Raw genomic sequence first — 6,263 nt, forward strand, 5'->3', positions numbered from 1 at the left:
TTGGAGTTTCACTGTGGGGAGTGCACTACTCCCTTCTCCCCCCACTTGCCTCTGCCTTCCTCCGCGCCCCCCCACCCCACCCCGTAGGTGCCCTGGGTTCCACCTCTCAGCTTCTCCTTTTGTCTAGCTTCTCCCTCTGCTCCTCTCCCCTCCTGCCTCACCTCCTCTCCCATGTCTTGCTCTTGATTAAACTTGGCCCCTCTGAACTCTGAGCCACAGCTTCAGGTTGGGCTTAGACCTCCCTTGGGGGCCTCGTCTGACCTGGAGGATGGACAGGGCCAGGCACCTGGTCACCTCCATCCAGAGGGCGGGGGAGGGGGGTGGAAGGTTAGCAGGGCCCGCCTGCTTTCTCCCCCGATATCAACAGGATCTTTGTGGCTTCCTAAAGGCTGCAGAGGGAGGAGCCTGGAGGGCGGGGGAGGGCCGGGGAGCCTGGAGGGCCGTGGCCGGGGCAGGGTCTGGGTCTGGACGGCTGGTCTTTCCAGAAGCCACGGAGGGAGCACCCAGCCACCGTTCAGACAATCTTTGGCCTTAAACCCAGTAAGGACAGCCGTGCTGGCCTTGGAAGGGGTGGAGCAGGAGGCTAAGAGCGTCCTGGGCTTTGCACACTCGGCCATGCAGCCCTGCTGGGCTGTTCCTCTTGAAGGGAGGTTATGAGTCCCAGGAGCCTCCTCCCCTCAGCTCTCTGGGCTAAAACACTCAGAGGCGGACACACTAGGGCAGGGCAGCAGGGCTGGAGGTTTGTATAGGAGGGTAGCTTTGGGCACGTGAGTGTGTGCTTATTCCTATTTGCATGTGTGGGGATCATATATCTGGTTGCATGTGTGCATTCGTGTGTGTGTGTGTGTGTGTGAGAGAGAGAGCATGCGCACACAGATCCTCCTCTGCCCACATGAGTCCCCTCAGATGCCCCTACTGGGCCTGTGCTAGGAAGGGGCGGGCCTGATGATGGTGGCTGCAGAGGCTGCCATGATGTGGGGTTTCCCGTTTGGGGTGCCCTCTGGCCCCTCCCCTGGCCTCCTGCCTTCATGCCTTAGGAATGCCTGGGACGACAGAGGCTCCATTGTCCGCCCCCAGTCTTCCTGTGCAGAGTGGCCCCTCTGCCCTTTAACCCATCGGGAGTGGGGAGCCCTGAGGGGGCTGGACGGGCCTGGCAGTGTCTGAGCTGTTTCTAGGCACCCGATTCCCTCCGCCCCAGGCATCCCAGGGCTGGTGGGTCTGAGCAGGAGGCACGGGCTGGTGCCTCTTGCTGCCGGCTGGGCCCCCCTTGCCTCTCCACTTTGCTTAGCACCTACCCACATGGCCTGCCTGCTCTGCAGCCTTCTCTCCCCTCTAGTCCTGGAGGCAGGCCCTGCCCACGATAGGAACAGGATGTACACCCCCCTCTGGCCTAGTCCCCAAGGCCCAAGTTCATTTCTCAGGTCAGGGGGTTTCTGGTCTCGCTCAGAGTCCAGAGCCAGAGAAAGGGCCTGGAGAGGGTGGGGATGCAGCTTTTAGTCTGTGGGCGCGTTTCCCCAACTGCGCATGGGATACTTGGCTGCACTGCTGGCATTCCAGGAGTCTGGGAGGCCAGAGTCTTGGCCCCTACTCCACTGGGCCTCAGTTTCCCCTTCTGCACAGGGAGCCCATGCTGTCCCGAAACCCTGACTGGTAGTCAAAGCCTCTTTGTGAGGAGGCCTTGGGATCTTTGGTGTCAAGAAAGGGGCCAGAGCAGCCCAGCATTTTGGATAACGGGAGGGGCACAAGGCACCCAGGCTGCCCTGAGTTGAAAGGGGAAAGGAATTTGCTTCTTGTGGATGGGCGGTCAGGTAAAACCCAAGGCCGAGGGATGGGATGGTTCCTGCTCTGTGCCGAGGGTCACATCCTACTTCCTCCTGAGATTTCCCTCCCGGCTTCCCACATTTGCTTGCCATCTGCCTAGCAAATTAGGCCCTTCTCCAGGGTGCGGGATGGCTTGGAGGCCATTCTCCTCCAGGCTCCTGGCCCCCTGGGAACACATGCTGGGAAGCGGAGGCCCTGAGAGATGAGCTGGCACCCAGAGGAAGCCTCTGCCCCATCGAGAACCCCACCCCTGCTGAGCATCAGTGACCTTGGACATGGTACTCTGGTTCTCTGTGCCTCAGTTTCCTCATCTGTGAAATGGGGATGATAGCACATCCGTCCCACACGGCGATTTTAAGGGTTAAATGAGCGATGTGTGTGAAAGTGTCCCTGGCATGTCGTAAGCGCCGTCCATGAATTTACTCAATAAAATGGGGCAGCTGACTCTGCCATGGGGGTGGGGGGCAGGGGGTATAGAGAAAAGCTGTCCCTGCCACTGATGGTGAGATTCCGCCTTCCTCCCCCAGTGTAGTCTGTTCTCTCTGCTCCTCCACAAAGGGTTAAGCTCTGTCCCACCCCTTCCTCATCCTTTAAGGAGAATGGTCCTTTACAGGTAAGCTGTGGTTGCCTTGGAGACCTCAGCCTTGTAGGGGCTGAGGGTGTACTCTGGGGGGGTGTCCTTTGGGAGGGGCAAGACAGGGGGGCACAGAAGAGGAAACAGCCGTTCTTTAAGACTTCCAGGCCCCCAGGAACCTGCGGGGGCTCCCACCCGTCAGCCTCCTTTATATATTATCTAAATAACCCATTAGGCTGCAGTAAGCTTTCCTCTAGGCTTCCCCCATCTCTGCCAGCGGAGGGAGCTGGGCTCCATCTCCATGGAAACCCGCCAGCCACAGCCTGGCGGGGGGGGGGAGGGCAAGAAGGAGACTTAAAGGAACACAGTGCATGGGATGTAGGTGACACCCGCACCCTCATGTACGTGCCGACAGGCTCCAAGGCCGCCTCCAGTGCTGTTGAGGTGACAACCCAGGCATGCATGTCACCACACAGGCCCCCCGGACCTACAAATATGCAGGCGTGGTACCCACACTTTGACCGTCTCACACACCTGGGGCACTGAGCCCCCAGCCCTGCCCCCGTTCAGGTCTGCCAGGTCATAGGGCACTGCCATTCTCCACAGACACTGGGCTGGAGGACCTTTGTGTTACTTAACCCTTGGGCAGGTGCATTTCCATCAGATGGGAGGGGCAGAGAGGACAAGGCATGCAGGGCACCCTTAAATGTTCTGGGGGGGGGTCAAGCCACCCCAGGGCTCAGCCTGGCTCCATGTCCTCTCAAGTCTCCCCCAGCCAGTGGGCAGAGGCCAGAAGAGAGCAGTTCCAGAGGCCCGTGGGGCCAGGATATGGCCAGGGGCCAGGCCCCTCCCTGCAGGCTCCAGTGGGCCTGACCTTGCCAACCTCATCCACTTCAGTTCCTGCCACACCCTTTCCCTCTGCCTGCCTGTGAGAGGTGCGTGAGGCCCCAGGGGAGGATGGGTTCCCAGCTGGACTCACTGGGGAGCAGCCTGCCTTTGTTGTGCCCTCCCCCAGCACAGTGATGGTTTACGCAGTGGGTGTACATCCGGGTGTACACACGGACACTCACTGTTATGTCTGTGGACTCCTGGGCACTCCCCTCCCCCCAGCCAGGTGGCTGCTCATTCTGCCTTAGCCGCAATCTCGGAAGAATCCACTGTGGTCCTCCGGGTGCTTCCTCCCCCTCTTCAGGGGGCCCACCTGCTCCCTGAGGGCCGGCCGCCAGTGGCTCATTCATCTCGTCTTACTACCACACCCTTGCTCCAGTGTCACAAGTGGCCGGGACCTGCTGCTCTCTCTCTGTTGTCGTTGTGGGCTTTGTTTGTCTCTGATGCTGGCTCACAGCTTCTCTGCTCCACCCTGCCCATCAGTCCAGCCTGACGTCCAAGCCCCAAAAGGCCCCCTCCTCTGACTCAGGTTCATCTCCTCTCCTCCTTCCCCGCCCCTTGCCTGGTGCATCCCCCAGGGTCCAGGACTTGGACCACTAGGCCTGTTCCCTCTCTCTCTCTCTCTCTCTCTCTCTCTCTCTCTCTCTCTCACACACACCCCTCTCACTCCTTGCTGGCCACTTCTCATCAGTGCTTTCTGCAGCTGCCTCCCACCCTTTGTACTCCTTTCCCCTCTCCTCATCCTTTCCCTGCTGCCTGGGTCTCTGTTTCTCCATTTCTTCATCTTGGAAACCGGGGTGGTCCAGCATCTGTCTTTGTCTTCCATTCCCTCCCCCAGCCCCACATCTCAGCCTCTCCAGCTCCCTCCTGCCTCTTTCTCGCCCTGTCTGTCACCCTTCAGTCTTCCCCAGTCTGCCCCACCTTCACAGACATGGCCTTGGCTCCATCTGTACACCAGCTTGTGGAATACTCCCCCCCTCCCCTGCCCCTGGAGGTGCTGATGGGGGGTGGGGGGCCCGCTGAGCTGACAACCTGAGCTGCTTGCTCTGTAATTGCCAGAGGAATGGTGAGAGATCAGAGACCCAGCAGCAGTGGGAGGAGAGGAGGCAGAGCTGCCAGCTGTCAGGGAGCCTCAACCTGGCTCCTGCCTGGCTCTGAGCGCCTGGGAAGGTGGCAAGTTGGTTGGCAAATACCAGGAGACTAAAAGGGGTTGGGTGTGAGACTGTGGGGCATGACAGGGATTTGGGGGGGATGGAATTTCCCCGGTGTATACGCCCGGGGTGTATATGCCACACCCATTGTGGGAGCCTAGATTTGGAGGACAAATGGAGGGGCTGGCATGACGGGGAATGTCATTCCAGCAAATGGAGCACTTGGGCCACCGAGTGCAGGAAGGTCCTTCTTTGATTGTTTTTTCTCGCTTCTCCCTTCCCTCCCCCTCCTAAGACCAGAGCGCTCAGAGCTCCCAAGGCTGTTGTTTGATCGCCTGCCCTCTGATCTGAGTCTCCTACTGCTTCCTACAGGCCTTGAAGTTGAGGCCTGGGGCCCACCCTGCTTGCACTGGCTTTCTTGGGGAAGGAGGGGGTGGATCGGGTCTGCTCTTGCTCCTCCCTTCTGGGCCCCAGCTCAGCTCTTGCAAGTTGGGAATTGGCTGTGGGTTTGCCACTTCCTCTCCAAGTCATTCCCTTGGCCTTCAGCCCATCCACATTGACCCACTCTGGTGCTTCTCCCCCTCCCCCTCCCCCTCCCCCTGCAGCATTGGGTGGGAGAGTCTGAGAGCTCCAAGCTGACTGCTATTCACCGCCCTCTCTTTTCCCTGCCCATTCCCCAAAGTCTGTTGCATTTGTTACTCTTCGTGGGTCACCTTACACAAAACCAATTTGTGGCTCCTGGTAGGCTCCTGACAAAGTCTAGATATCTTAGCACAGCATTCCAGGCCTCCCCACCTACCCTTCTGGCATCCTGGATGAAGCTTGGGCTCACCCTTGGTAAGGTCCTAACTGGTACAAGGAGGATACCCATATGGGTTTGGCGAGGCATCCAGAATTCGGACTCCAGTCTCCAACCTCTCAGCCACCCAGCGTCCTGCTCTTGCCCGCTTGCACTTCCATCACTTGCCTCTCTCACACCTTTTCCTGTTTGGAGTCAAAGTGGTCTTCTTGGGAGTCTGTTTCCTCTTCAGAAGCTGGGCCTGCCAGGCACTGAAGAGATGTCAGAAGCACTGTCCCAGAGCTTTCCCTGACCCCTGACCTGACCCTGGCTTGGAGCATCTGGAAGTGGGGAGGCCACAGTCGCCTCTATTGCCCCCTGGGGGCCTGAAGGACAGTGGAGAGGTGCTTTCCTCCTCCCCTCCCTCCCTCCTGTCACTTCCTGAGGTCAGGCTATCTTCCCCCTTTGTTCATTTCCCTCAACCTATTCTGTGCAATGCAGCTTCTTTGGGCCCCTTTCCTTGCTTCCCTGTCTCCACTTTCCAAGCCCCCCAGGCCGGAACAGCATTCAGTGATCAGTAGGCTCTGAAACCCATACCAATGAGACTGCAACAAGAGTTCTTCTCTACATATGTGTGCACCCATGCTTGTGTGTGCACACAAAAATAGCAGACATGAGAATATATCCCCCACAGACACAGACACACAAGAAAACAAGCACATGCTCCTGAGTGCAGCCCCCTCCCAGAAAAGACACAAATGTTCTGCATGCACACACACAGCCACATAAATACTGATGTGCACATTTGGCTACATGCAGATCCACACCCACACTCATGCCCAGGGGCACCTCTTGCTGGCACATGAAGCCATACATGATAACAACATGCACAGAGCAGCCTGTGGCATGCCCAGGGGAGCTGATTGGGGCAACAAGTTGGTGATGGAGAGGCAGTTAATGGGAAAGGCAAATAGGAGCGGGGAGGGGGCCTGAGGAGCAGGGAATGAAAAGCAACCTGGAGGCCCAGCCAGTGCTTGGTCTCTTCGAAGTT

General features: G+C 58.5%; 1 protein-coding gene across 5 annotated transcripts in view; it reads left to right on the top strand.

Annotated features, from left to right (window-relative positions):
* L1CAM (L1 cell adhesion molecule) overlaps positions 1-6,263 on the top strand; it is a 25,624-nt gene that overhangs the window by 3,150 nt on the left and 16,211 nt on the right. The window lies entirely within an intron of this gene.

The sequence above is a fragment of the Myotis davidii genome, unplaced genomic scaffold (assembly GCF_000327345.1).
Source record: "Myotis davidii unplaced genomic scaffold, ASM32734v1 scaffold462, whole genome shotgun sequence".
In the NCBI taxonomy this organism is placed as follows: domain Eukaryota; kingdom Metazoa; phylum Chordata; class Mammalia; order Chiroptera; family Vespertilionidae; genus Myotis; species Myotis davidii.